Below are 26,083 nucleotides of genomic sequence, written 5' to 3'. Positions count from 1 at the left end.
TCACCCTGTGACACATGAGAAAGGTGGTCATTTTCAGCTGCTGCTGCTTTGTTGGCAGACACGAAGTGATCTGAGAGTCTCAGTTTCAGCTGCAGAGAATGATCACATGAGGGAAGAAGATTTGCCCACTACAAGTCTGCCTTTCTCGGCAATTATCTGGTTACATAGAGGAACCGTATGATTCCAGTACCTATATAATGCACATTTGTCACAGACATTGTTGCTTACGGCCACACCACCCTGAACATGCCCGACCTCGTCTGATCTCGGTAGCCAAGGAGGGTTGGGCCTGGTTAGTACTTAAATGGGAGACCGCTTGGGAATACCAGGAGCTGTAAGCTTTTTGTCTTCTCTCGACCACCTGCATGTCTTTTGTTGCAACGTCTGATCACCCTGTGACACATGAGGAAGTTGGTCATCTTCAGCTGCTGCTGCTGCTTTGTTGGCAGACACGAAGTGATCTGAGAGTCTCAGTTTCAGCTGAAGAGAATGATCACATCAGAGAAGATGATATGCCCACTACACATCAGCCTTTCTCGGCAATTATCTGGTTTCATAGAGGAAGTGTATGATTCCAGTACCTATATAATTCACATTTGTAACAAATATTGTTGCTTACCGCCACACCACCCTGAATAAGCCCCACCTTGTCTTATCCTGGAAGCCAAGCAGGGTTGGGGTGGGTCTGGTTCGTACTTCAATGGGAGACTGCTTGGGAATACCAGGTGCTGTAAGCTTTTTCTCTTCTCTGGACCACCTGAATGTCTTTTGTTGCAACGTCTGACCACCCTGTGACACATGAGGAAGTTGGTCATCTTCAGCTGCTGCTGCTTTGTTGGCAGACATGAAGTGATCTGAGAGTCTCAGTTTCAGTTGCAGAGAATGATCACATCAGAGAAGATGATTTACCCCCTACACATCAGCCTTTCTCGGCAATTATCTGGTTGCATAGAGGAACCGTATGATTCCAGTACCTATATAATGCACATTTGTCAGAGACATTGCTGCTTACGGCCACACCACCCGGAACATGCCTGACCTTGTCTGATCTCGGAAGCCAAGCAGGGTTGGGCCTGGTTAGTTCTTGGATGGGAGACCACTTGGGAATACCAGGTGCTGTAAGCTTCTTCTCTACTCTCTACCACCTTCATGTCTTTTGTGGCAACGTCTGATCCTCCTGTGACACATGAGGAAGTTGGTCATCTTCAGCTGCTGCTGCTTCTTTGTTGGCATACACGAAGTGATCTGAGAGTCTCAATTTCAGCTGCAGAGAATAATCACATCAGGGAAGAAGATGTGCCCACTACAAGTCAGCCTTTCTCGGCAATTATCTGGTTACATAGAGGAAGTGTATGATTCCAGTACCTATATAATGCACATTTGTCACAGATATTGTTGCTTACGGCCACACCACCCTGAATAAGCCCGACCTCGTCTGATCTTGGAAGTCAAGCAGGTTTGGGCCTGGTTAGTACTTGGATGGGAGACTGCTTGGGAATACCAGGTGCTGTAAGCTTTTTCCCTTCTCTCTACCACCTGCATGTCTTTTGTTGCAACGTCTGATCACCCTGTGACACATGAGGAAGTTGGTCATCTTCAGCTGCTGCTGCTTTGTTGGCAGACACAAAGTGATCTGAGAGTCTCATTTTCAGCTGGAAAGAATTATCACGTCAGGGAAGAATATGTGACCACTACATATCAGCCTTTCTCGGCAATTATCTGGTTACATAGAGGAAGTGTATGATTCCATTGCCTATATAATGCACATTTGTCACGGAGATTGTTACTTACGGCCAAACCACCCTGAATATGTCTGACCTTGTCTGATCTCGGAAGCCAAGGAGGGCTGGGCCTGGTTAGTACTTTGATGGAACACCGCTTGGGAATACCAGGTGCTGTAAGCTTTTTCTCTTCTCTCTACCACCTACATGTCTTTAGTTGCAATGTCTGATCGCCCTGTGACACATGAGGAAGTTGGTCATCTTCAGCTGCTGCTGCTTTGTTAGCAGACACGAAGTGATCTGAGAGTCTCAGTTTCAGCTACAGAGAATAATCACATCAAGGAAGAAGATGTGCCCACAACAAGTTAGCCTTTCTCTGCAATTATCTGGTTACATAGAGGAACTGTATTATTCCAGTACCTATATAATGCACATTTTTCACAGACATTGTTACTTACGGCCACACCACCCTGAATATGCCCGACCTCGACTGATCTCGGAAGCCAAGGAGGGCTGGGCCTGGTTAGTACTTGAATGGGAGACCCCTTGGGAATGCCAGGTGCTGTAAGCTTTTTCTCTTCTCTCTACCACCTGCATGTATTTTGTTGCAAGGTCTGATCGCCCTGTGACACATGAGGAAGTTGGTCATCTTCAGCTGCTGCTGCTTTGTTGGCAGACACGAAGTGATCTGAGAGTCTCATTTTCAGCTGGAGAGAATAATCACGTCAGGGAAGAAGATGTGCCCACTATTTATCAGCCTTTCTCTGCAATTATCTGGTTATATAGAGGAAACGTATGATTCCAGTACCTATACAATTTACATTTGTCACAGACATTGTTGCTTACGGCCACACCACCCTGAATATGTCTGACCTTGTCTGATCTCGGAAGCCAAGGAGGGCTGGGCCTGCTTAGTACTTTGATGGGAGACTGCTTGGGAATACCAGGTGCTGTAAGCTTTTTCTCTTTTCTCCACCACCTGCATGTCTTTTGTTGCAACGTCTGATCACCCTGTGACACATGAGGAAGTTGGTCATCTTCAGCTGCTGCTGCTTTGTTGGCAGACACGAAGTGATCTGAGAGTCTCATTTTCAGCTGGAGAGAATAATCACGTCAGGGAAGAAGATGTGCCCACTATTTATCAGCCTTTCTCTGCAATTATCTGGTTATATAGAGGAAACGTATGATTCCAGTACCTATACAATTTACATTTGTCACAGACATTGTTGCTTACGGCCACACCACCCTGAATATGTCTGACCTTGTCTGATCTCGGAAGCCAAGGAGGGCTGGGCCTGCTTAGTACTTTGATGGGAGACTGCTTGGGAATACCAGGTGCTGTAAGCTTTTTCTCTTTTCTCCACCACCTGCATGTCTTTTGTTGCAACGTCTGATCACCCTGTGACACATGAGGAAGGTGGTCATCTTCAGCTGCTGCTGCTTTGTTGGCAGACACGAAAAGATCTGAGAGTCTCAGTTTCAGCTGCAGAGAATAATCACATCAGGGAAGAACATGTGCCCACTACAAGTCAGCCTTTCTCGGCAATTATCTGGTTACATAGAGGAACCGTATGATTCCAGTACCTATATAATGCACATTTGTCACAGACCATGTTGCTTACGGCCACACCACCCTGAACATGCCCGACCTCGTCTGATCTCGGAAGCCAAGGAGGGTTGGGCCTGGTTAGTACTTAAATGGGAGACCGCTTGGGAATACCAGGAGCTGTAAGCTTTTTGTCTTCTCTCGACCACCTGCATGTCTTTTGTTGCAACGTCTGATCCCCCTGTGACACATGAGGAAGTTGGTCATCTTCAGCTGCTGCTGCTTTGTTGGCAGACACGAAGTGATCTGAGAGTCTCAGTTTCAGCTGCAGAGAATAATCACATCAGGGAAGAAGATGTGCCCATAACAAGTCAGCCTTTCTCATCAATTATCTGGTTACATAGAGGAATTGTATGATTCCAGTACCTATATAATGCACATTTGTCACAGAAATTGTTCCTTACGGCCACGCCACCCTGAATAAGCCCGACCTCGTCTGATCTCGGAAGCCAAGGAGGGTTGGGCCTGGTTAGTACTTTAATGGGAGACTGCTTGGGAATACCAGGTGCTGTAAGCATATTCTCTTCTCTCTACAACCTGCATGTCTTTTGTTGCAACGTCTGATCACCCTGTGACACATGAGAAAGTTGGCCATCTTCAGCTGCTGCTGCTTTGTTGGAAGACACGAAGTGATCTGAGAGTCTCAGTTTCAGCTGAAGAGAATAATCACATCAGGGAAGAAGATATGCCCACTACACATCAGCCTTTCTCGGCAATTATCTGGTTACATAGAGGAACTGTATGATTCCAGTACCTATATAATGCACATTTGTCAAAGACTTTGTTGCTTACGGCCACACCACCCTGAACATATCCGACCTTGTCCGATCTCGGAAGCCAAGCACGGTTGGGCCTGGTTAGTACTTGGATGGGAGACTGCTTTGGAATACCAGGTGCTGTAAGCTTTTTCTCTTCTCTCGACCACCTGCATGTCTTTTGTTGCAAAGTCTGATCACCCTGTGACACATGAGGAAGTTGGTCATCTTCAGCTGCTGCTGCTTTGTTGGCAGACACGAAGTGATCTGAGAGTCTCAGTTTCAGCTGCAGAGAATTATCACATCAGGGAAGAAGATGTGCCCACTACAAGTCAGCCTTTCTCTGCAATTATCTGGTTACATAAAGGAACTGTATGATTCCAGTACCTATATAATGCACATTTGTCACAGTTATGGTTACTTACGGCCACACCACCCTGAATATGCCCGACCTCATCTGATCTCGGAAGCCAAGCAGGTTTGGACCTGGTTAGTACTTTGATGGTAGACTGTCTGGGAATACCAGGTGCTGTAAGCTTTTTCTCTTCTCTCTACCACCTGCATGTCTTTTGTTGAAACGTCTGATCACCCTGTGACACATGAGGAAGTTGGTCATCTTCAGCTGCTGCTGCTTTGTTGGCAGACACAAAGTGATCTGAGAGTCTCAGTTTCAGCTGCAGAGAATAATCACATCAGGGAAGAAGATGTGCCCACTACAAGTTAGCCTTTCTCGGCAATTATCTGGTTACATAGAGGAACTGTATTATTCCAGTACCTATATAATGCACATTTGTCACAGACATTGTTGCTTACGGACACACCACCCTGAACATGCCCGACCTCGTCTGATCTTGGAAGCCAAGCAGGGTTGGGCCTTGTTAGTACTTGAATGGGAGACAGCTTGGGAATACCAGGTGCTGTAAGCTTTTTCTCTTCTCTCAACCACCTGCATGTCTTTTGTTGCAACGTCTGATCACCCTGTGACACATGAGGAAGTTGGTCATCTTCAGCTGCTGCTGCTTTGTTGGCAGACATGAAGTGATCTGAGAGTCTCAGTTTCAGTTGCAGAGAATGATCACATCAGAGAAGATGATTTACCCGCTACACATCAGCCTTTCTCGGCAATTATCTGGTTGCATAGAGGAACCGTATGATTCCAGTACCTATATAATGCACATTTGTCAGAGACATTGCTGCTTACGGCCACACCACCCGGAACATGCCTGACCTCGTCTGATCTCGGAAGCCAAGCAGGGTTGGGCCTGGTTAGTACTTGGATGGGAGACCACTTGGGAATACCAGGTGCTCTAAATTTTTTCTCTTCTCTCTACCACCTGCATGTCTTTTGTTGCAACGTCTGATCACCCTGTGACACATGAGGAAGTTGGTCATCTTCAGCTGCTGCTGCTTTGTTGGCAGACATGAAGTGATCTGAGAGTCTCAGTTTCAGTTGCAGAGAATGATCACATCAGAGAAGATGATTTACCCGCTACACATCAGCCTTTCTCGGCAATTATCTGGTTGCATAGAGGAACCGTATGATTTCAGTACCTATATAATGCACATTTGTCAGAGACATTGCTGCTTACGGCCACACCACCCGGAACATGCCTGACCTCGTCTGATCTCGGAAGCCAAGCAGGGTTGGGCCTGGTTAGTACTTGGATGGGAGACCACTTGGGAATACCAGGTGCTGTAAATTTTTTCTCTTCTCTCTACCACCTGCTTGTCTTTTGTTGCAACGTCTGATCACCCTGTGACACATGAGGAAGTTGGTCATCTTCAGCTGCTGCTGCTTTGTTGGCAGACATGAAGTGATCTGAGAGTCTCAGTTTCAGTTGCAGAGAATGATCACATCAGAGAAGATGATTTACCCGCTACACATCAGCCTTTCTCGGCAATTATCTGGTTACATAGAGGAACCGTATGATTCCAGTACCTATATAATGCACATTTGTCAGAGACATTGCTGCTTACGGCCACACCACCCGGAACATGCCTGACCTCGTCTGATCTCAGAACCCAAGCAGGTTTGGGCCTGGTTAGTACTTGGATGGGAGACCACTTGGGAATACCAGGTGCTGTAAATTTTTTCTCTTCTCTCTACCACCTGCATGTCTTTTGTTGCAATGTCTGATCGCCCTGTGACACATGAGGAAGTTGGTCATCTTCAGCTGCTGCTGCTTTGTTGGCAGACACGAAGTGATATGAGAGTCTCAGTTTCAGCTGGAGAGAATAATCACGTCAGGGAAGATGTTTCCACTACTTATCAGCCTTTCTTGGCAATTATCTGGTTGCATTGAGGAACCGTATGATTCCAGTACCTATACAGTTTATATTTGTCACAGACATTGTTGCTTACGGCCACACCACCCTGAATATGCCCGACCTCGTCTGATCTTGGAAGCCAAGCAGGGTTGGGCCTGGTTAGTACTTGGATGGGAGACCGCTTGGGAATACCAGGTGCTGTAAGCTTTTTCTCTTCTCTCAACCACCTGCATGTCTTTTGTTGCAACGTCTGATCACCCTGTGACACATGAGGAAGTTGGTCATCTTCAGCTGCTGCTGCTTTGTTGGCAGACACGAAGTGATCTTAGAGTCTCATTTTCAGCTGGAGAAAATTATCACGTCAGGGAACAAGATGTGCCCACTACATATCAGCCTTTCTCGGCAATTATCTTGTTACATAGAGGAACCATATGATTCCATTGCCTATATAATGCACATTTGTCACAGAGATTGTTGCTTACGGCCAAACCACCCTGAATATGTCTGACCTCATCTGCTCACAGAAGCCAAGGAGGGTTGGGCCTGGTTAGTACTTGGATGAGAGACCGCTTGGGAATACCAGGTGCTGTAAGCTTTTTCTCTTCTCTCTACCACCTGCATGTCTTTTGTTGCAACGTCTGATCACCCTGTGACACATGAGGAAGTTGGTCATCTTCAGCTGCTGCTGCTTTGTTGGCAGACAGGAAGTGATCTTAGAGTCTCATTTTCAGCTGGAGAAAATTATCACGTCAGGGAACAAGATGTGCCCACTACATATCAGCCTTTTTCGGCAATTATCTTGTTACATAGAGGAACCATATGATTCCATTGCCTATATAATGCACATTTGTCACAGAGATTGTTGCTTACGGCCAAACCACCCTGAATATGTCTGACCTCGTCTGATCTCAGAAGCCAAGGAGGGTTGGGCCTGGTTAGTACTTTGATGAGAGACCGCTATGGAATACCAGGTGCTGTAAGCTTTTTCTCTTCTCTCTACCACCTGCATGTCTTTTGTTGCAACGTCTGATCGCCGTGTGACACATGAGGAAGTTGGTCATCTTCAGCTGCTGCTGCTTTGTTGGCAGACACGAAGTGATCTGAGAGTCTCAGTTTCAGCTGAAGAGAATAATCACATCAGGGAAGAAGATGTGCCCACTACAAGTTAGCCTTTCTTGGCAATTATCTGGTTGCATAGAGGAACCGTATGATTCCAGTACCTATATAATGCACATTTGTCAGAGACATTGTTACTTTCGGCCACACCACCCTGAATATACCCGACCTAGTATGATCTCAGAACCCAAGCAGGGTTGGGCCTGGTTAGTACTTGAATGGGAGACCGCTTGGGAATATCAGGTGCTGTAAATTTTTTCTCTTCTCTCTACCACCTGCATGTCTTTTGTTGCAATGTCTGATCATCCTGTGACACATGAGGAAGTTGGTCATCTTCAGCTGCTGCTGCTTTGTTGGCAGACACGAAGTGATCTGAGAGTCTCAGTTTCAGCTGCAGAGAATAATCACATCAGGGAAGAAGATGTGCCCACTACAAGTTAGCCTTTCTTGGCAATTATCTGGTTGCATAGAGGAACCGTATGATTCCAGTACCTATATAATGCACATTTGTCACAGACATTGTTACTTACGGCCACACCACCCTGAATATGCCCGACCTCGTCTGATCTCAGAACCCAAGCAGGGTTGGGCCTTGTTAGTACTTGAATGGGAGACTGCTTGGGAATACCAGGTGCTGTAAATTTTTTCTCTTCTCTCTTCCACCTGCATGTCTTTTGTTGCAATGTCTGATCGCCCTGTGACACATGAGGAAGTTGGTCATCTTCAGCTGCTGCTGCTTTGTTGGCAGACACGAAGTGATATGAGAGTCTCAGTTTCAGCTGGAGAGAATAATCACGTCAGGGAAGATGTTTCCACTACTTATCAGCCTTTCTTGGCAATTATCTGGTTGCATAGAGGAACCGTATGATTCCAGTACCTATACAGTTTATATTTGTCACAGACATTGTTGCTTACGGCCACACCACCCTGAATATGCCCGACCTCGTCTGATCTCGGAAGCCAAGGAGGGTTGGGCCTGGTTAGTACTTGGATGGTAGACATTCTGGGAATACCAGGTGCTGTAAGCTTTTTCTCTTCTCTCTACCACCTGCATGTCTTTTGTTGCAACGTCTGATCACCCTGTGACACATGAGGAAGTTGGTCATCTTCAGCTGCTGCTGCTTTGTTGGAAGACACGAAGTGATCTGAGAGTCTCAGTTTCAGCTGTAGAGAATAATCACATCAGGGAAGAAGATGTGCCCACTACAAGTTAGCCTTTCTTGGCAATTATCTGGTTGCATAGAGGAACCGTATGATTCCAGTACCTCTATAATGCACATTTGTCACAGACATTGTTACTTACGGCCACACCACCCTGAATATGCCCAACCTCGTGTGATCTCGGAAGCCAAACAGGGTTGAGCCTGCTTAGTACTTGGATGGGAGACTGCTTCGGAATACCAGGTGCTGTAAGCTTCTTCTCTTCTCTCTACCACCTGCATGTCTTTTGTTGCAACGTCTGATCACCCTGTGACACATGAGGAAGTTGGTCATCTTCAGCAGCTGCTGCTTTTTTGGCAGACACGAAGTGATCTGAGAGTCTCAGTTTCAGCTGTAGAGAATAATCACATCAGGGAAGAAGATGTGCCCACTACAAGTTAGCCTTTCTTGGCAATTATCTGGTTGCATAGAGGGACCGTATGATTCCAGTACCTATATAATGCACATTTGTCACAGACATTGTTACTTACGGCCACACCACCCTGAATATGCCCAACCTCGTGTGATCTCGGAAGCCAAACAGGGTTGAGCCTGCTTAGTACTTGGATGGGAGACTGCTTGGGAATACCAGGTGCTGTAAGCTTCTTCTCTTCTCTCTACCACCTGCATGTCTTTTGTTGCAACGTCTGATCACCCTGTGACACATGAGGAAGATGGTCATCTTCAGCTGCTGCTGCTTTGTTGGCAGACACGAAGTGATCTGAGAGTCTCAGTTTCAGCTGCAGAGAATAATCACGTCAGGGAAGAAGATGTGCCCACTACACATAAGCCTTTCTCTGCAATTATCTGGTTACATAGAGGAACCGTATGATTCCAGTACCTATATAATGCACATTTGTCACAGAGATTGTCGCTTACGGCCACACCACCCTGAATATAATATGCCCGACCTCGTCCGATCTCGGAAGCCAAGCGGGGTTGTGCCTGGTTAGTACTTGGGTGGGAGACTGCTTGGGAATACCAGGTGCTGTAAGCTTTTTCTCTTTTCTCTACCACCTGCATGTCTTTTGTTGCAACGTCTGATCACCCTGTGACACATGAGGAAGGTGGTCATCTTCAGCTGCTGCTGCTTTGTTGGCAGACACGAAGTGATCTGAGAGTCTCAGTTTCAGCTGCAGAGAATAATCACATCAGGGAAGAAGATGTGCCCACTACAAGTCAGCCTTTCTCGGCAATTATCTGGTTACATAGAGGAACCGTATGATTCCAGTACCTATATAATGCACATTTGTCACAGACCATGTTGCTTACGGCCACACCACCCTGAACATGCCCGACCTCGTCTGATCTCGGAAGCCAAGGAGGGTTGAGCCTCCTTAGTACTTGGATGGGAGACTGCTTTGGAATACCAGGTGCCGTAAGCGTTTTCTCTTCTCTCTACAACCTGCATGTCTTTTGTTGCAACGTCTGATCACCCTGTGACACATGAGGAAGTTGGTCATCTTCAGCTGCTGCTGCTTTGTTGGCTGACACAATGTGATCTGAGAGTCTCAGTTTCAGTTGCAGAGAATGATCACATCAGAGAAGATGATATGCCCGCTACACATCAGCCTTTCTCTGCAATTATCTGGGTGCATAGAGGAACTGTATGATTCCAGTACCTTTATAATGCACATTTGTCAAAGTTATGGTTAATTATGGCCACACCACCCTGAAAATGCCTGACCACGTCTGATCTCGGAAGCCAAACAGGTTTTGGCCTGGTTAGTACTTGGATGGTAGACTCTCTGGGAATACCAGGTGCTGTAAGCTTTTTCTCTTCTCTCTACCACCTGCATGTCTTTTGTTGCAACGTCTGATCACCCTGTGACACATGAGGAAGTTGGTTATCTTCAGCTACTGCTGCTTTGTTGGCAGACACAAAGTGATCTGAGAGTCTCAGTTTCAGCTGCAGAGAATAATCACGTCAGGGAAGAAGATGTTACCACTACACATCAGCCTTTCTCGGAAATGATCTGGTTGCATAGAGGAACCGTATGATTCCAGTACCTATATAATGCACATTTGTCAGAGACATTGTTGCTTACGGCCACACCACCCTGAACATGCCCGACCTCGTCTGATCTCAGAAGCCAAGGAGGGTTGGGCGTGGTTAGTATTTGGATGGAAGACCTCTTGGGAATACCAGGTGCTGTAAGCTTTTTCTCTTCTCTCGACCACCTGCATGTCTTTTGTTGCAACGTCTGATCACCCTGTGACACATGAGAAAGGTGGTCATTTTCAGCTGCTGCTGCTTTGTTGGCAGACACGAAGTGATCTGAGAGTCTCAGTTTCAGCTGCAGAGAATGATCACATGAGGGAAGAAGATTTGCCCACTACAAGTCTGCCTTTCTCGGCAATTATCTGGTTACATAGAGGAACCGTATGATTCCAGTACCTATATAATGCACATTTGTCACAGACATTGTTGCTTACGGCCACACCACCCTGAACATGCCCGACCTCGTCTGATCTCGGTAGCCAAGGAGGGTTGGGCCTGGTTAGTACTTAAATGGGAGACCGCTTGGGAATACCAGGAGCTGTAAACTTTTTGTCTTCTCTCGACCACCTGCATGTCTTTTGTTGCAACGTCTGATCACCCTGTGACACATGAGGAAGTTGGTCATCTTCAGCTGCTGCTGCTGCTTTGTTGGCAGACACGAAGTGATCTGAGAGTCTCAGTTTCAGCTGAAGAGAATGATCACATCAGAGAAGATGATATGCCCACTACACATCAGCCTTTCTCGGCAATTATCTGGTTTCATAGAGGAAGTGTATGATTCCAGTACCTATATAATTCACATTTGTAACAAATATTGTTGCTTACCGCCACACCACCCTGAATAAGCCCCACCTTGTCTTATCCTGGAAGCCAAGCAGGGTTGGGGTGGGTCTGGTTCGTACTTCAATGGGAGACTGCTTGGGAATACCAGGTGCTGTAAGCTTTTTCTCTTCTCTGGACCACCTGAATGTCTTTTGTTGCAACGTCTGACCACCCTGTGACACATGAGGAAGTTGGTCATCTTCAGCTGCTGCTGCTTTGTTGGCAGACATGAAGTGATCTGAGAGTCTCAGTTTCAGTTGCAGAGAATGATCACATCAGAGAAGATGATTTACCCCCTACACATCAGCCTTTCTCGGCAATTATCTGGTTGCATAGAGGAACCGTATGATTCCAGTACCTATATAATGCACATTTGTCAGAGACATTGCTGCTTACGGCCACACCACCCGGAACATGCCTGACCTTGTCTGATCTCGGAAGCCAAGCAGGGTTGGGCCTGGTTAGTTCTTGGATGGGAGACCACTTGGGAATACCAGGTGCTGTAAGCTTTTTCCCTTCTCTCTACCACCTGCATGTCTTTTGTTGCAACGTCTGATCACCCTGTGACACATGAGGAAGTTGGTCATCTTCAGCTGCTGCTGCTTCTTTGTTGGCATACACGAAGTGATCTGAGAGTCTCAATTTCAGCTGCAGAGAATAATCACATCAGGGAAGAAGATGTGCCCACTACAAGTCAGCCTTTCTCGGCAATTATCTGGTTACATAGAGGAAGTGTATGATTCCAGTACCTATATAATGCACATTTGTCACAGATATTGTTGCTTACGGCCACACCACCCTGAATAAGCCCGACCTCGTCTGATCTTGGAAGTCAAGCAGGTTTGGGCCTGGTTAGTACTTGGATGGGAGACTGCTTGGGAATACCAGGTGCTGTAAGCTTTTTCCCTTCTCTCTACCACCTGCATGTCTTTTGTTGCAACGTCTGATCACCCTGTGACACATGAGGAAGTTGGTCATCTTCAGCTGCTGCTGCTTTGTTGGCAGACACAAAGTGATCTGAGAGTCTCATTTTCAGCTGGAAAGAATTATCACGTCAGGGAAGAATATGTGCCCACTACATATCAGCCTTTCTCGGCAATTATCTGGTTACATAGAGGAAGTGTATGATTCCATTGCCTATATAATGCACATTTGTCACGGAGATTGTTACTTACGGCCAAACCACCCTGAATATGTCTGACCTTGTCTGATCTCGGAAGCCAAGGAGGGCTGGGCCTGGTTAGTACTTTGATGGAACACCGCTTGGGAATACCAGGTGCTGTAAGCTTTTTCTCTTCTCTCTACCACCTACATGTCTTTAGTTGCAATGTCTGATCGCCCTGTGACACATGAGGAAGTTGGTCATCTTCAGCTGCTGCTGCTTTGTTAGCAGACACGAAGTGATCTGAGAGTCTCAGTTTCAGCTACAGAGAATAATCACATCAAGGAAGAAGATGTGCCCACAACAAGTTAGCCTTTCTCTGCAATTATCTGGTTACATAGAGGAACTGTATTATTCCAGTACCTATATAATGCACATTTTTCACAGACATTGTTACTTACGGCCACACCACCCTGAATATGCCCGACCTCGACTGATCTCGGAAGCCAAGGAGGGCTGGGCCTGGTTAGTACTTGAATGGGAGACCCCTTGGGAATGCCAGGTGCTGTAAGCTTTTTCTCTTCTCTCTACCACCTGCATGTATTTTGTTGCAAGGTCTGATCGCCCTGTGACACATGAGGAAGTTGGTCATCTTCAGCTGCTGCTGCTTTGTTGGCAGACACGAAGTGATCTGAGAGTCTCATTTTCAGCTGGAGAGAATAATCACGTCAGGGAAGAAGATGTGCCCACTATTTATCAGCCTTTCTCTGCAATTATCTGGTTATATAGAGGAAACGTATGATTCCAGTACCTATACAATTTACATTTGTCACAGACATTGTTGCTTACGGCCACACCACCCTGAATATGTCTGACCTTGTCTGATCTCGGAAGCCAAGGAGGGCTGGGCCTGCTTAGTACTTTGATGGGAGACCGCTTGCGAATACCAGGTGCTGTAAGCTTTTTCTCTTCTCTCTACCACCTGCATGTCTTTTGTTGCAACGTCTGATCACCCTGTGACACATGAGGAAGTTGGTTATCTTCAGCTACTGCTGCTTTGTTGGCAGACACAAAGTGATCTGAGAGTCTCAGTTTCAGCTGCAGAGAATAATCACGTCAGGGAAGAAGATGTTACCACTACACATCAGCCTTTCTCGGAAATGATCTGGTTGCATAGAGGAACCGTATGATTCCAGTACCTATATAATGCACATTTGTCAGAGACATTGTTGCTTACGGCCACACCACCCTGAACATGCCCGACCTCGTCTGATCTCGGAAGCCAAGGAGGGTTGGGCGTGGTTAGTATTTGGATGGAAGACCTCTTGGGAATACCAGGTGCTGTAAGCTTTTTCTCTTCTCTCGACCACCTGCATGTCTTTTGTTGCAACGTCTGATCACCCTGTGACACATGAGAAAGGTGGTCATTTTCAGCTGCTGCTGCTTTGTTGGCAGACACGAAGTGATCTGAGAGTCTCAGTTTCAGCTGCAGAGAATGATCACATGAGGGAAGAAGATTTGCCCACTACAAGTCTGCCTTTCTCGGCAATTATCTGGTTACATAGAGGAACCGTATGATTCCAGTACCTATATAATGCACATTTGTCACAGACATTGTTGCTTACGGCCACACCACCCTGAACATGCCCGACCTCGTCTGATCTCGGTAGCCAAGGAGGGTTGGGCCTGGTTAGTACTTAAATGGGAGACCGCTTGGGAATACCAGGAGCTGTAAGCTTTTTGTCTTCTCTCGACCACCTGCATGTCTTTTGTTGCAACGTCTGATCACCCTGTGACACATGAGGAAGTTGGTCATCTTCAGCTGCTGCTGCTGCTTTGTTGGCAGACACGAAGTGATCTGAGAGTCTCAGTTTCAGCTGAAGAGAATGATCACATCAGAGAAGATGATATGCCCACTACACATCAGCCTTTCTCGGCAATTATCTGGTTTCATAGAGGAAGTGTATGATTCCAGTACCTATATAATTCACATTTGTAACAAATATTGTTGCTTACCGCCACACCACCCTGAATAAGCCCCACCTTGTCTTATCCTGGAAGCCAAGCAGGGTTGAGTTGGGTCTGGTTCGTACTTCAATGGGAGACTGCTTGGGAATACCAGGTGCTGTAAGCTTTTTCTCTTCTCTGGACCACCTGAATGTCTTTTGTTGCAACGTCTGACCACCCTGTGACACATGAGGAAGTTGGTCATCTTCAGCTGCTGCTGCTTTGTTGGCAGACATGAAGTGATCTGAGAGTCTCAGTTTCAGTTGCAGAGAATGATCACATCAGAGAAGATGATTTACCCCCTACACATCAGCCTTTCTCGGCAATTATCTGGTTGCATAGAGGAACCGTATGATTCCAGTACCTATATAATGCACATTTGTCAGAGACATTGCTGCTTACGGCCACACCACCCGGAACATGCCTGACCTTGTCTGATCTCGGAAGCCAAGCAGGGTTGGGCCTGGTTAGTTCTTGGATGGGAGACCACTTGGGAATACCAGGTGCTGTAAGCTTCTTCTCTACTCTCTACCACCTTCATGTCTTTTGTGGCAACGTCTGATCCTCCTGTGACACATGAGGAAGTTGGTCATCTTCAGCTGCTGCTGCTTCTTTGTTGGCATACACGAAGTGATCTGAGAGTCTCAATTTCAGCTGCAGAGAATAATCACATCAGGGAAGAAGATGTGCCCACTACAAGTCAGCCTTTCTCGGCAATTATCTGGTTACATAGAGGAAGTGTATGATTCCAGTACCTATATAATGCACATTTGTCACAGATATTGTTGCTTACGGCCACACCACCCTGAATAAGCCCGACCTCGTCTGATCTTGGAAGTCAAGCAGGTTTGGGCCTGGTTAGTACTTGGATGGGAGACTGCTTGGGAATACCAGGTGCTGTAAGCTTTTTCCCTTCTCTCTACCACCTGCATGTCTTTTGTTGCAACGTCTGATCACCCTGTGACACATGAGGAAGTTGGTCATCTTCAGCTGCTGCTGCTTTGTTGGCAGACACAAAGTGATCTGAGAGTCTCATTTTCAGCTGGAGAGAATTATCACGTCAGGGAAGAAGATGTGCCCACTACATATCAGCCTTTCTCGGCAATTATCTGGTTACATAGAGGAAGTGTATGATTCCATTGCCTATATAATGCACATTTGTCACGGAGATTGTTACTTACGGCCAAACCACCCTGAATATGTCTGACCTTGTCTGATCTCGGAAGCCAAGGAGGGCTGGGCCTGGTTAGTACTTTGATGGAACACCGCTTGGGAATACCAGGTGCTGTAAGCTTTTTCTCTTCTCTCTACCACCTACATGTCTTTTGTTGCAATGTCTGATCGCCCTGTGACACATGAGGAAGTTGGTCATCTTCAGCTGCTGCTGCTTTGTTAGCAGACACGAAGTGATCTGAGAGTCTCAGTTTCAGCTACAGAGAATAATCACATCAAGGAAGAAGATGTGCCCACAACAAGTTAGCCTTTCTCTGCAATTATCTGGTTACATAGAGGAACTGTATTATTCCAGTACCTATATAATGCACATTTTTCACAGACATTGTTACTTACGGCCACACCACCCTGAATATGCCCGACCTCGACTGATCTCGGAAGCCAAGGAGGGCTGGGCCTGGTTAGTACTTGAATGGGAGACCCCTTGGGAATGCCAGGTGCTGTAAGCTTTTTCTCTTCCCTCTACCACCTGCATGTATTTTGTTGCAAGGTCTGATCGCCCTGTGACACATGAGGAAGTTGGTCATCTTCAGCTGCTGCTGCTTTGTTGGCAGACACGAAGTGATCTGAGAGTCTCATTTTCAGCTGGAGAGAATAATCACGTCAGGGAAGAAGATGTGCCCACTATTTATCAGCCTTTCTCTGCAATTATCTGGTTATATAGAGGAAACGTATGATTCCAGTACCTATACAATTTACATTTGTCACAGACATTGTTGCTTACGGCCACACCACCCTGAATATGTCTGACCTTGTCTGATCTCGGAAGCCAAGGAGGGCTGGGCCTGCTTAGTACTTTGATGGGACACCGCTTGGGAATACCAGGTGCTGTAAGCTTTTTCTCTTCTCTCTACCACCTACATGTCTTTTGTTGCAATGTCTGATCGCCCTGTGACACATGAGGAAGTTGGTCATCTTCAGCTGCTGCTGCTTTGTTAGCACACACGAAGTGATCTGAGAGTCTCAGTTTCAGCTGAAGAGAATAATCACGTCAGGGAAGAAGATGTGCCCACTACACATCAGCCTTTCTCATCAATTATCTGGTTACATAGAGGAACCGTATGATTCCTGTACTTATATAATGCACATTTGTCACAGACATTGTTACTTACGGCCACACCACCCTGAATTTGTCTGATCTCGGAAGCCAAGCAGTGTTGGGCCTGGTTAGTACTTGGGTGGGAGACCGCTTGGGAATACCAGGTGCTGTAAGCTTTTTCTCTTCTCTCTACCACCTGCATGTGTTTTGTTGCAACGTCTGATCACCCTGTGACACATGAGGAAGTTGGTCATCTTCAGCTGCTGCTACTGCTTTGTTGGCAGACACGAAGTGATCTGAGAGTCTCAGTTTCAGCTGAAGAGAATGATCACATCAGAGAAGATGATATGCCCACTACACATCAGCCTTTCTCGGCAATTATCTGGTTTCATAGAGGAAGTGTATGATTCCAGTACCTATATAATTCACATTTGTAACAAATATTGTTGCTTACCGCCACACCACCCTGAATAAGCCCCACCTTGTCTTATCCTGGAAGCCAAGCAGGGTTGGGTTGGGTCTGGTTCGTACTTCAATGGGAGACTGCTTGGGAATACCAGGTGCTGTAAGCTTCTTCTCTACTCTCTACCACCTTCATGTCTTTTGTGGCAACGTCTGATCCTCCTGTGACACATGAGGAAGTTGGTCATCTTCAGCTGCTGCTGCTTCTTTGTTGGCAGACACGAAGTCATCTGAGAGTCTCAGTTTCAGCTGCAGAGAATAATCACATCAGGGAAGAAGATGTGCCCACTACAAGTCAGCCTTTCTCGGCAATTATCTGGTTACATAGAGGAAGTGTATGATTCCAGTACCTATATAATGCACATTTGTCACAGATATTGTTGCTTACGGCCACACCACCCTGAATAAGCCCGACCTCGTCTGATCTTGGAAGTCAAGCAGGTTTGGGCCTGGTTAGTACTTGGATGGGAGACTGCTTGGGAATACCAGGTGCTGTAAGCTTTTTCTCTTCTCTCTACCACCTGCATGTGTTTTGTTGCAACGTCTGATCACCCTGTGACACATGAGGAAGTTGGTCATCTTCAGCTGCTGCTGCTTTGTTGGCAGACACAAAGTGATCTGAGAGTCTCATTTTCAGCTGGAGAGAATTATCACGTCAAGGAAGAAGATGTGCCCACTACATATCAGCCTTTCTCGGCAATTATCTGGTTACATAGAGGAAGTGTATGATTCCATTGCCTATATAATGCACATTTGTCACGGAAATTGTTACTTACGGCCAAACCACCCTGAATATGTCTGACCTTGTCTGATCTTGGAAGCCAAGGAGGGCTGGGCCTGGTTAGTACTTTGATGGGACACCGCTTGGGAATACCAGGTGCTGTAAGCTTTTTCTCTACCACCTACATGTCTTTTGTTGTAATGTCTGATCGCCCTGTGACACATGAGGAAGTTGGTCATCTTCAGCTGCTGCTGCTTTGTTAGCAGACACGAAGTGATCTGAGAGTCTCAGTTTCAGCTGCAGAGAATAATCACATCAAGGAAGAAGATGTGCCCACAACAAGTTAGCCTTTCTCTGCAATTATCTGGTTACATAGAGGAACTGTATTATTCCAGTACCTATATAATGCACATTTTTCACAGACATTGTTACTTACGGCCACACCACCCTGAATATGCCCGACCTCGTCTGATCTTGGAAGCCAAGCAGGGTTGGGCCTGGTTAGTACTTGGATGGGAGACCGCTTGGGAATACCAGGTGCTGTAAGCTTTTTCTCTTCTCTCAACCACCTGCATGTCTTTTGTTGCAACGCCTGATCACCCTGTGACACATTAGGAAGTTGGTCATCTTCAGCTGCTGCTGCTTTGTTGGCAGACACGAAGTGATCTTAGAGTCTCATTTTCAGCTGGAGAAAATTATCACGTCAGGGAACAAGATGTGCCCACTACATATCAGCCTTTTTCGGCAATTATCTTGTTACATAGAGGAACCATATGATTCCATTGCCTATATAATGCACATTTGTCACAGAGATTGTTGCTTACGGCCAAACCACCCTGAATATGTCTGACCTCGTCTGCTCTCAGAAGCCAAGGAGGGTTCGGCCTGGTTAGTACTTGGGTGGGAGACTGCTTGGGAATACCAGGTGCTGTAAGCTTTATCTCTTCTCTGGACCACCTGAATGTCTTTTGTTGCAACGTCTGATCACCCTGTGACACATGAGGAAGTTGGTCATCTTCAGCTTCTGCTGCTTTGTTGGCAGACACGAAGTGATCTGAGAGTCTCAGTTTCAGCTGAAGAGAATGATCACATCAGAGAAGATGATATGCCCACTACACATCAGCCTTTCTCGGCAATTATCTGGTTTCATAGAGGAAGTGTATGATTCCAGTACCTATATAATTCACATTTCTAACAAATATTGTTGCTTACCGCCACACCACCCTGAATAAGCCCCACCTTGTCTTATCCTGGAAGCCAAGCGGGGTTGGGTCTGGTTCGTACTTCAATGGGAGACTGCTTGGGAATACCAGGTGCTGTAAGCTTTTTCTCTTCTCTCTACCACCTGCATGTGTTTTGTTGCAACGTCTGATCACCCTGTGACACATGAGGAAGTTTGTCATCTTCAGCTGCTGCTGCTTTGTTGGCAGAAACGAAGTGATCTGAGAGTCTCAGTTTCAACTGAAGAGAATAATAACGTCAGGGAAGAAGATGTGCCCACTACACATCAGCCTTTCTCGGCAATTATCTGGTTACATAGAGGAACTGTATGATTCCAGTACCTATATAATGCACATTTGTCACAGACATTGTTGCTTACGGCCACACCACCCTCAATATGCCTGACCTCGTCTGATCTCGGAAGCCAAGCACGGTTGGCCTGGTTAGTACTTGGGTGGGAGACTGCTTGGGAATACCAGGTGCTGTAAGCTTTATCTCTTCTCTGGACCACCTGAATGTCTTTTGTTGCAACGTCTGATCACCCTGTGACACATGAGGAAGTTGGTCATCTTCAGCTTCTGCTGCTTTGTTGGCAGACACAAAGTGATCTGAGAGTCTCAGTGTCAGCTGCAGAGAATAATAACGTCAGGGAAGAAGATGTGCCCACTACACATCAGCCTTTCTCGGCAATTATCTGGTTACATAGAAGAAGTGTATGATTCCAGTACCTATATAATGCACATTTGTCACAGACATTGTTGCTTACGGCCACACCACCCTCAATATGCCTGACCTCGTCTGATCTCGGAAGCCAAGCACGGTTGGCCTGGTTAGTACTTGGGTGGGAGACTGCTTGGGAATACCAGGTGCTGTAAGCTTTATCTCTTCTCTGGACCACCTGAATGTCTTTTGTTGCAACGTCTGATCACCCTGTGACACATGAGGAAGTTGGTCATCTTCAGCTTCTGCTGCTTTGTTGGCAGACACGAAGTGATCTGAGAGTCTCAGTTTCAGCTGCAGAGAATAATCACGTCAGGGAAGAAGATGTGCCCACTACACATAAGCCTTTCTCTGCAATTATCTGGTTACATAGAGGAACCATATGATTCCAGTACCTATATAATGCACATTTGTCACAGACATTGTCGCTTACGGCCACACCACCCTGAACATGCCTGACCTCGTCTGATCTCGGAAGCCAAGCAAGGTTGGCCTGGTTAGTACTTGGGTGGGAGACTGCTTGGGAATACCAGGTGCTGTAAGCTTTTTCTCTTCTCTCAACCACCTGCATGTCTTTTGTTGCAACGTCTGATCACCCTGTGACACATGAGGAAGTTGGTCATCTTCAGCTGCTGCTGCTTTGTTGGCAGACACGAAGTGATCTTAGAGTCTCATTTTCAAATGGAGAAAATTATCACGTCAGGGAACAAGATGTGCCCACTACATATCAGCCTTTCTCGGCAATTATCTTGTTACATAGAGGAACCATATGATTCCATTGCCTATATAATGCACATTTGTCACAGAGATTGTTGCTTACGGCCAAACCACCCTGAATATGTCTGACCTCGTCTGCTCTCAGAAGCCAAGGAGGGTTCGGCCTGGTTAGTACTTGGGTGGGAGACTGCTTGGGAATACCAGGTGCTGTAAGCTTTATCTCTTCTCTGGACCACCTGAATGTCTTTTGTTGCAACGTCTGATCACCCTGTGACACATGAGGAAGTTGGTCATCTTCAGCTTCTGCTGCTTTGTTGGCAGACACGAAGTGATCTGAGAGTCTCAGTTTCAGCTGAAGAGAATGATCACATCAGAGAAGATGATATGCCCACTACACATCAGCCTTTCTCGGCAATTATCTGGTTTCATAGAGGAAGTGTATGATTCCAGTACCTATATAATTCACATTTCTAACAAATATTGTTGCTTACCGCCACACCACCCTGAATAAGCCCCACCTTGTCTTATCCTGGAAGCCAAGCGGGGTTGGGTCTGGTTCGTACTTCAATGGGAGACTGCTTGGGAATACCAGGTGCTGTAAGCTTTTTCTCTTCTCTCTACCACCTGCATGTGTTTTGTTGCAACGTCTGATCACCCTGTGACACATGAGGAAGTTTGTCATCTTCAGCTGCTGCTGCTTTGTTGGCAGAAACGAAGTGATCTGAGAGTCTCAGTTTCAACTGAAGAGAATAATAACGTCAGGGAAGAAGATGTGCCCACTACACATCAGCCTTTCTCGGCAATTATCTGGTTACATAGAGGAACTGTATGATTCCAGTACCTATATAATGCACATTTGTCACAGACATTGTTGCTTACGGCCACACCACCCTCAATATGCCTGACCTCGTCTGATCTCGGAAGCCAAGCACGGTTGGCCTGGTTAGTACTTGGGTGGGAGACTGCTTGGGAATACCAGGTGCTGTAAGCTTTATCTCTTCTCTGGACCACCTGAATGTCTTTTGTTGCAACGTCTGATCACCCTGTGACACATGAGGAAGTTGGTCATCTTCAGCTTCTGCTGCTTTGTTGGCAGACACGAAGTGATCTGAGAGTCTCAGTTTCAGCTGCAGAGAATAATCACGTCAGGGAAGAAGATGTGCCCACTACACATAAGCCTTTCTCTGCAATTATCTGGTTACATAGAGGAACCATATGATTCCAGTACCTATATAATGCACATTTGTCACAGACATTGTCGCTTACGGCCACACCACCCTGAACATGCCTGACCTCGTCTGATCTCGGAAGCCAAGCAAGGTTGGCCTGGTTAGTACTTGGGTGGGAGACTGCTTGGGAATACCAGGTGCTGTAAGCTTTATCTCTTCTCTGGACCACCTGAATGTCTTTTGTTGCAACGTCTGATCACCCTGTGACACATGAGGAAGTTGGTCATCTTCAGCTGCTGCTGCTTTGTTGGAGGACACGAAGTGATCTGAGAGTCTCAGTTTCAGCTGCAGAGAATAATCACGTCAGGGAAGAAGATGTGCCCACTACACATAAGCCTTTCTCTGCAATTATCTGGTTACATAGAGGAACCGTATGATTCCAGTACCTATATAATGCACATTTGTCACAGAGATTGTCGCTTACGGCCACACCACCCTGAATATAATATGCCCGACCTCGTCCGATCTCGGAAGCCAAGCGGGGTTGTGCCTGGTTAGTACTTGGGTGGGAGACTGCTTGGGAATACCAGGTGCTGTAAGCTTTTTCTCTTCTCTCTACCACCTGCATGTCTTTTGTTGCAACGTCTGATCACCCTGTGACACATGAGGAAGTTGGTCATCTTCAGCTGCTGCTGCTTCTTTGTTGGCAGACACAAAGTGATCTGAGAGTCTCAGTTTCAGCTGGAGAGAATAATCACATCAGGGAAGAAGATATGCCCACTACACATCAGCCTTTCTCGGCAATTATCTGGTTACATAGAGGAACCGTATGATTCCAGTACCTATATAATGCACATTTGTCACAGACATTGTTGCTTACGGCCACACCACCCTGAACATGACAGACCTCGTCTGATCTCGGAAGCCAAGTAGGGTTGGGCCTGGTTAGTACTTAAATGGGAGACTGCTTGGGAATACCAGGTGCTGTAAGCTTTTTGTCTTCTCTCTACCACCTGCATGTCTTTTGTTGCAACGTCTGATCACCCTGTGACACATGAGGAAGTTGGTCATCTTCAGCTCCTGCTGCTTTGTTGGCAGACATGAGGTAATCTGAGAGTCTCAGTTTCAGCTGCAGAGAATAATCACGTCAGGGAAGAAGATGTGCCCACTACAAGTCAGCCTTTCTCTGCAATTATCTGGTTAAATAGAGGAACTGTATGATTCCAGTACCTATATAATGCACATTTGTCACAGTTATGGTTGCTTACGGCCACACCACCCTGAATATGCCCAACCTCGTCTGATCTCGGAAGCCAAGCAGGTTTTGGCCTGGTTAGTACTTGGATGGTAGACTGTCTGGGAATACCAGGTGCTGTAAGCTTTTTCTCTTCTCTCTACCACCTGCATGTCTTTTGTTGCAACGTCTGATCACCCTGTGACACATGAGGAAGTTGGTCATCTTCAGCTGCTGCTGCTGCTGCTTTGTTGGCAGACACGAAGTGATCTGAGAGTCTCAGTTTCAGCTGCAGAGAATAATCACGTCAGGGAAGAAGATGTGCCCACTACAAGTCAGCTTTTTTCTGCAATTATCTGGTTACATAGAGGGACCGTATGATTCCAGTACCTATATAATGCACATTTGTCACAGAGATTGTTGCTTACGGCCAAACCACCCTGAATATGTCTGACCTCGTCTGATCTCAGAAGCCAAGCAGTGTTGGGCCTGGTTAGTACTTAAATGGGAGACCGCTTGGGAATACCAGGTGCTGTAAGCTTTTTGTCTTCTCTTGACCACCTGCATGTCTTTTGTTGCAACGTCTGATCACCCTGTGACACATGAGGAAGTTGGTCATCTTCAGCTGCTGCTGCTTTGTTGGCAGACACGAAGTGATCTGAGAGTCTCAGTTTCAGCTGGAGAGAATGATCACATCAGAGAAGATGATATGCCCACTACACATCAGCCTTTCTCTGCAATTATCTGGTTACATAGAGGAAGTGTATGATTCCAGTACTTAGCAGCCACCACCCCAAGGCCCCTAAGGGACCCCGCCCCACACCGCAAGACAGCCCCACCTGCAAGCCCCCAAAACTGCCCTCCAAGCCTGACACACAGTCCCCCCCAGCAATGACCAACCCGGTCCCCACGACCCGAGAGACCACCAGACGCCCGAAGCCACACAGTTAATCAGAGGGGACCAGAGAGAATGAAATTCAGCCAATTGATGTTTTAAGGAGGCAGACATTGTTCCCATGCTAATATAATCTAAAAGAACATTTCTAAACAGGTTAATACACAGACTGTTTTTCGCTTTCCAGTTCATGAGAATAGTTTTCTTTGCGATACATAACACTGCGAGGACTATGCAAACAAGCAGAGAAAAAACAAACACACAAACAAACAAAAACAAGCACAAGTAGTGGCAATCGCATACAACACAACTGTGCATATAGATGACCTGAGGCGACATGGTAATACATCAACTGCTACTGGACTAATGAATGTGTATTGTGTGTGTGTGTGAGAACATGCAACACCCATGGCACAGGACCTACATGATAACCGTTCTTACTTATGAGTGTATAAGTGTACACGGCCACAATCCACAGCCCCCCCAAGCAATCAGAAACAGGCAGAGAGGCCCACAAGACCCAGGCCACCAGCAGCCCCCACGGAGCACAGAACCCAGGATGCCCACCGCAGGGACAACCACGCATCCACCCAGAAGACAGCAGTGGAAGCCCCCGGACAGAGCCCCCATAAGCATAGGGCAGAGGCGCCCGGGAGCCAGGGGCAACAGCCCACCGACCCCACCAGGCCCCAGCCGCCCAGACATGGGCCGTGCACCGGACCCGGCCCCAGGAGCCCGAGCGCCCCAAAACCCCCCGGCAGAGGCCCCACCCAATACCCGGGAGGGCCAAGCGCCCCAGACAGCCACGCAGTGGGTCAGCGCCTGCCCCAGTGCCCCTGGCCAAGAGCCCTGGCAGTCAAGACGTGCCCACAGGTGGGTGAAGTCGCGAGGAGTGGGGAGAGGCAACGCCGCCCCCCCATTGGGAGAAGCACAGGCAGGCCAGGCGACAGCAAGTCCCAGACCCAGGCCCAATCATCACCACACACACTTTCACGTCCCATACATCCACACGTCATCCCTCCCTTGACTCCGCTGGGGTCTAGCACAGTGGGCACACCATGGGGCCAGCAGCCCCCCAGCCACCACAGACCCTGAACCAGCAGAATAATTAATTCCTGCTGGCCACTCCTTCCCGAGCAGCAACCAGGAAGCAGGGGTGTGAGAAGACCCCTCCCCTCACCCTTCTGGCTCTTCAATATTTTCTAATAGTGAGCGATTAAAATTGAGGGGCAGCCAACCTTGTAGAACTGGGAGCGCGGCCCTCTGGGCAGCCTACATACCCAAAGAGCCCCGTCCACCAGATGCCACTCAGTGCAACCACCCCCCAAGACCTAATGTGTGTGTGTGTGTTTGATAAGTAGTGATGTCTAAGGTGTAATTAAAACAGGGGCGGGGAACTGCAGAGTGCAGCCAAGGGGACCACCTACGTGGCCCCATCCACTACACCCCACAGAACACACACGCCCCCCAAAACCCTTCATGTGTGAGTGTGTGCTGTGTACAGGAGCCAAAAGGGAGAGGGTATGGGGATATACACCGGGAGAGCTACTCTCCCCCGGAGAGGGCAGCCAGGGACTGGCAGCAATAGGCACCCCCGCTACCTGGGACCCAGCACAGGGCAGGAGGGCCTGATGTCCACCAGGCTCGGGGCTTGCAGCGACCATATTCCGGGAGCTACTGTACCCCCAGAAGGTACCCACCCCGCCCCACCCCACTCAACCCAACCCCACCCCACCCCGGAGGACCTCTACAAACAAACACACAAACAACAACAAACAAACCACCCGGTCACACCAGACGCAGCAGCCCGGGCCTGAGACCCACCATCACCCTGGCCCCCCCCCATCAGGGGAAAAGCAACCCCCCCACCGCACGCCCCAACACCCTAAAGAAAACAACCACCTGCGGACACCCTGGAGGTCCCAGAGCAACAAGCCTGGCACCAGGACCTGCACTAACCCACCCATACTGTGGCATGTCCAGGGCAACCCAGCCCCCCCGGGCGCAAGGCAGCGCCCAGCCACCAGGTCCCAGGCCCAGCACTACTACCCACGCCAGAGCGGCCCGGCCACC

General features: G+C 47.5%; 2 non-coding genes and 53 pseudogenes across 2 annotated transcripts; all 55 read left to right on the top strand.

Moving 5' to 3' along the window:
- The first annotated feature begins 222 nt into the window (after window positions 1–222).
- On the top strand, window positions 223–341 carry LOC140305964 (5S ribosomal RNA; annotated as a pseudogene).
- Window positions 342–1,006: 665 nt separating this feature from the next.
- Window positions 1,007–1,125, top strand: LOC140317831 (5S ribosomal RNA; annotated as a pseudogene).
- Window positions 1,126–1,397: 272 nt separating this feature from the next.
- LOC140298015 (5S ribosomal RNA) lies at window positions 1,398–1,516 on the top strand (annotated as a pseudogene).
- Window positions 1,517–1,785: 269 nt separating this feature from the next.
- On the top strand, window positions 1,786–1,904 carry LOC140295271 (5S ribosomal RNA; annotated as a pseudogene).
- A 269-nt stretch (window positions 1,905–2,173) lies between these two features.
- Window positions 2,174–2,292, top strand: LOC140272751 (5S ribosomal RNA; annotated as a pseudogene).
- Window positions 2,293–2,561: 269 nt separating this feature from the next.
- On the top strand, window positions 2,562–2,680 carry LOC140294255 (5S ribosomal RNA; annotated as a pseudogene).
- Window positions 2,681–2,949: 269 nt separating this feature from the next.
- LOC140294254 (5S ribosomal RNA) lies at window positions 2,950–3,068 on the top strand (annotated as a pseudogene).
- Window positions 3,069–3,337: 269 nt separating this feature from the next.
- On the top strand, window positions 3,338–3,456 carry LOC140300657 (5S ribosomal RNA; annotated as a pseudogene).
- A 269-nt stretch (window positions 3,457–3,725) lies between these two features.
- LOC140290985 (5S ribosomal RNA) lies at window positions 3,726–3,844 on the top strand (annotated as a pseudogene).
- A 269-nt stretch (window positions 3,845–4,113) lies between these two features.
- LOC140318622 (5S ribosomal RNA) lies at window positions 4,114–4,232 on the top strand (annotated as a pseudogene).
- Window positions 4,233–4,501: 269 nt separating this feature from the next.
- On the top strand, window positions 4,502–4,620 carry LOC140271681 (5S ribosomal RNA; annotated as a pseudogene).
- A 269-nt stretch (window positions 4,621–4,889) lies between these two features.
- On the top strand, window positions 4,890–5,008 carry LOC140292805 (5S ribosomal RNA; annotated as a pseudogene).
- Window positions 5,009–5,277: 269 nt separating this feature from the next.
- Window positions 5,278–5,396, top strand: LOC140284949 (5S ribosomal RNA; annotated as a pseudogene).
- A 269-nt stretch (window positions 5,397–5,665) lies between these two features.
- On the top strand, window positions 5,666–5,784 carry LOC140300915 (5S ribosomal RNA; annotated as a pseudogene).
- A 269-nt stretch (window positions 5,785–6,053) lies between these two features.
- On the top strand, window positions 6,054–6,172 carry LOC140284662 (5S ribosomal RNA; annotated as a pseudogene).
- Window positions 6,173–6,438: 266 nt separating this feature from the next.
- Window positions 6,439–6,557, top strand: LOC140273694 (5S ribosomal RNA). The gene has a single exon (XR_011908050.1). It is a non-coding gene; the product is annotated as a 5S ribosomal RNA (ribosomal RNA).
- A 269-nt stretch (window positions 6,558–6,826) lies between these two features.
- Window positions 6,827–6,945, top strand: LOC140291103 (5S ribosomal RNA; annotated as a pseudogene).
- A 269-nt stretch (window positions 6,946–7,214) lies between these two features.
- LOC140291176 (5S ribosomal RNA) lies at window positions 7,215–7,333 on the top strand (annotated as a pseudogene).
- A 269-nt stretch (window positions 7,334–7,602) lies between these two features.
- On the top strand, window positions 7,603–7,721 carry LOC140293704 (5S ribosomal RNA; annotated as a pseudogene).
- A 269-nt stretch (window positions 7,722–7,990) lies between these two features.
- LOC140292411 (5S ribosomal RNA) lies at window positions 7,991–8,109 on the top strand (annotated as a pseudogene).
- A 266-nt stretch (window positions 8,110–8,375) lies between these two features.
- On the top strand, window positions 8,376–8,494 carry LOC140315759 (5S ribosomal RNA; annotated as a pseudogene).
- A 269-nt stretch (window positions 8,495–8,763) lies between these two features.
- Window positions 8,764–8,882, top strand: LOC140296297 (5S ribosomal RNA; annotated as a pseudogene).
- Window positions 8,883–9,151: 269 nt separating this feature from the next.
- Window positions 9,152–9,270, top strand: LOC140294535 (5S ribosomal RNA; annotated as a pseudogene).
- A 269-nt stretch (window positions 9,271–9,539) lies between these two features.
- LOC140270875 (5S ribosomal RNA) lies at window positions 9,540–9,663 on the top strand (annotated as a pseudogene).
- Window positions 9,664–9,932: 269 nt separating this feature from the next.
- On the top strand, window positions 9,933–10,051 carry LOC140296314 (5S ribosomal RNA; annotated as a pseudogene).
- A 269-nt stretch (window positions 10,052–10,320) lies between these two features.
- LOC140296599 (5S ribosomal RNA) lies at window positions 10,321–10,439 on the top strand (annotated as a pseudogene).
- A 269-nt stretch (window positions 10,440–10,708) lies between these two features.
- On the top strand, window positions 10,709–10,827 carry LOC140291341 (5S ribosomal RNA; annotated as a pseudogene).
- Window positions 10,828–11,096: 269 nt separating this feature from the next.
- Window positions 11,097–11,215, top strand: LOC140276678 (5S ribosomal RNA; annotated as a pseudogene).
- A 665-nt stretch (window positions 11,216–11,880) lies between these two features.
- Window positions 11,881–11,999, top strand: LOC140317826 (5S ribosomal RNA; annotated as a pseudogene).
- A 272-nt stretch (window positions 12,000–12,271) lies between these two features.
- On the top strand, window positions 12,272–12,390 carry LOC140298004 (5S ribosomal RNA; annotated as a pseudogene).
- A 269-nt stretch (window positions 12,391–12,659) lies between these two features.
- Window positions 12,660–12,778, top strand: LOC140295270 (5S ribosomal RNA; annotated as a pseudogene).
- Window positions 12,779–13,047: 269 nt separating this feature from the next.
- Window positions 13,048–13,166, top strand: LOC140272743 (5S ribosomal RNA; annotated as a pseudogene).
- A 269-nt stretch (window positions 13,167–13,435) lies between these two features.
- LOC140293668 (5S ribosomal RNA) lies at window positions 13,436–13,554 on the top strand (annotated as a pseudogene).
- A 269-nt stretch (window positions 13,555–13,823) lies between these two features.
- On the top strand, window positions 13,824–13,942 carry LOC140276508 (5S ribosomal RNA; annotated as a pseudogene).
- A 269-nt stretch (window positions 13,943–14,211) lies between these two features.
- LOC140305957 (5S ribosomal RNA) lies at window positions 14,212–14,330 on the top strand (annotated as a pseudogene).
- A 665-nt stretch (window positions 14,331–14,995) lies between these two features.
- On the top strand, window positions 14,996–15,114 carry LOC140317818 (5S ribosomal RNA; annotated as a pseudogene).
- Window positions 15,115–15,386: 272 nt separating this feature from the next.
- LOC140297993 (5S ribosomal RNA) lies at window positions 15,387–15,505 on the top strand (annotated as a pseudogene).
- Window positions 15,506–15,774: 269 nt separating this feature from the next.
- LOC140295269 (5S ribosomal RNA) lies at window positions 15,775–15,893 on the top strand (annotated as a pseudogene).
- A 269-nt stretch (window positions 15,894–16,162) lies between these two features.
- On the top strand, window positions 16,163–16,281 carry LOC140272737 (5S ribosomal RNA; annotated as a pseudogene).
- A 269-nt stretch (window positions 16,282–16,550) lies between these two features.
- On the top strand, window positions 16,551–16,669 carry LOC140294071 (5S ribosomal RNA; annotated as a pseudogene).
- A 269-nt stretch (window positions 16,670–16,938) lies between these two features.
- On the top strand, window positions 16,939–17,047 carry LOC140296287 (5S ribosomal RNA; annotated as a pseudogene).
- Window positions 17,048–17,715: 668 nt separating this feature from the next.
- On the top strand, window positions 17,716–17,834 carry LOC140297982 (5S ribosomal RNA; annotated as a pseudogene).
- Window positions 17,835–18,103: 269 nt separating this feature from the next.
- On the top strand, window positions 18,104–18,222 carry LOC140295590 (5S ribosomal RNA; annotated as a pseudogene).
- A 262-nt stretch (window positions 18,223–18,484) lies between these two features.
- Window positions 18,485–18,603, top strand: LOC140297540 (5S ribosomal RNA). Its single transcript, XR_011913266.1, has one exon. It is a non-coding gene; the product is annotated as a 5S ribosomal RNA (ribosomal RNA).
- A 269-nt stretch (window positions 18,604–18,872) lies between these two features.
- LOC140291419 (5S ribosomal RNA) lies at window positions 18,873–18,991 on the top strand (annotated as a pseudogene).
- Window positions 18,992–19,648: 657 nt separating this feature from the next.
- Window positions 19,649–19,766, top strand: LOC140293423 (5S ribosomal RNA; annotated as a pseudogene).
- A 269-nt stretch (window positions 19,767–20,035) lies between these two features.
- Window positions 20,036–20,153, top strand: LOC140293422 (5S ribosomal RNA; annotated as a pseudogene).
- Window positions 20,154–20,422: 269 nt separating this feature from the next.
- Window positions 20,423–20,540, top strand: LOC140289365 (5S ribosomal RNA; annotated as a pseudogene).
- Window positions 20,541–20,809: 269 nt separating this feature from the next.
- LOC140291418 (5S ribosomal RNA) lies at window positions 20,810–20,928 on the top strand (annotated as a pseudogene).
- A 657-nt stretch (window positions 20,929–21,585) lies between these two features.
- LOC140293421 (5S ribosomal RNA) lies at window positions 21,586–21,703 on the top strand (annotated as a pseudogene).
- Window positions 21,704–21,972: 269 nt separating this feature from the next.
- On the top strand, window positions 21,973–22,090 carry LOC140289363 (5S ribosomal RNA; annotated as a pseudogene).
- A 269-nt stretch (window positions 22,091–22,359) lies between these two features.
- Window positions 22,360–22,483, top strand: LOC140270870 (5S ribosomal RNA; annotated as a pseudogene).
- Window positions 22,484–22,755: 272 nt separating this feature from the next.
- Window positions 22,756–22,874, top strand: LOC140283895 (5S ribosomal RNA; annotated as a pseudogene).
- A 269-nt stretch (window positions 22,875–23,143) lies between these two features.
- On the top strand, window positions 23,144–23,262 carry LOC140292699 (5S ribosomal RNA; annotated as a pseudogene).
- Window positions 23,263–23,537: 275 nt separating this feature from the next.
- LOC140300425 (5S ribosomal RNA) lies at window positions 23,538–23,656 on the top strand (annotated as a pseudogene).
- Window positions 23,657–26,083: the final 2,427 nt, after the last annotated feature.

Source organism: Leuresthes tenuis, unplaced genomic scaffold (genome assembly GCF_036924035.1).
Source record: "Leuresthes tenuis unplaced genomic scaffold, fLeuTen1.0.hap1 SCAF_1, whole genome shotgun sequence".
Taxonomy (NCBI): Eukaryota; Metazoa; Chordata; class Actinopteri; order Atheriniformes; family Atherinopsidae; genus Leuresthes; species Leuresthes tenuis.
Note: the sequence above shows the minus strand (reverse complement) of the source record. Positions and strands in the feature narration are given on the sequence as shown.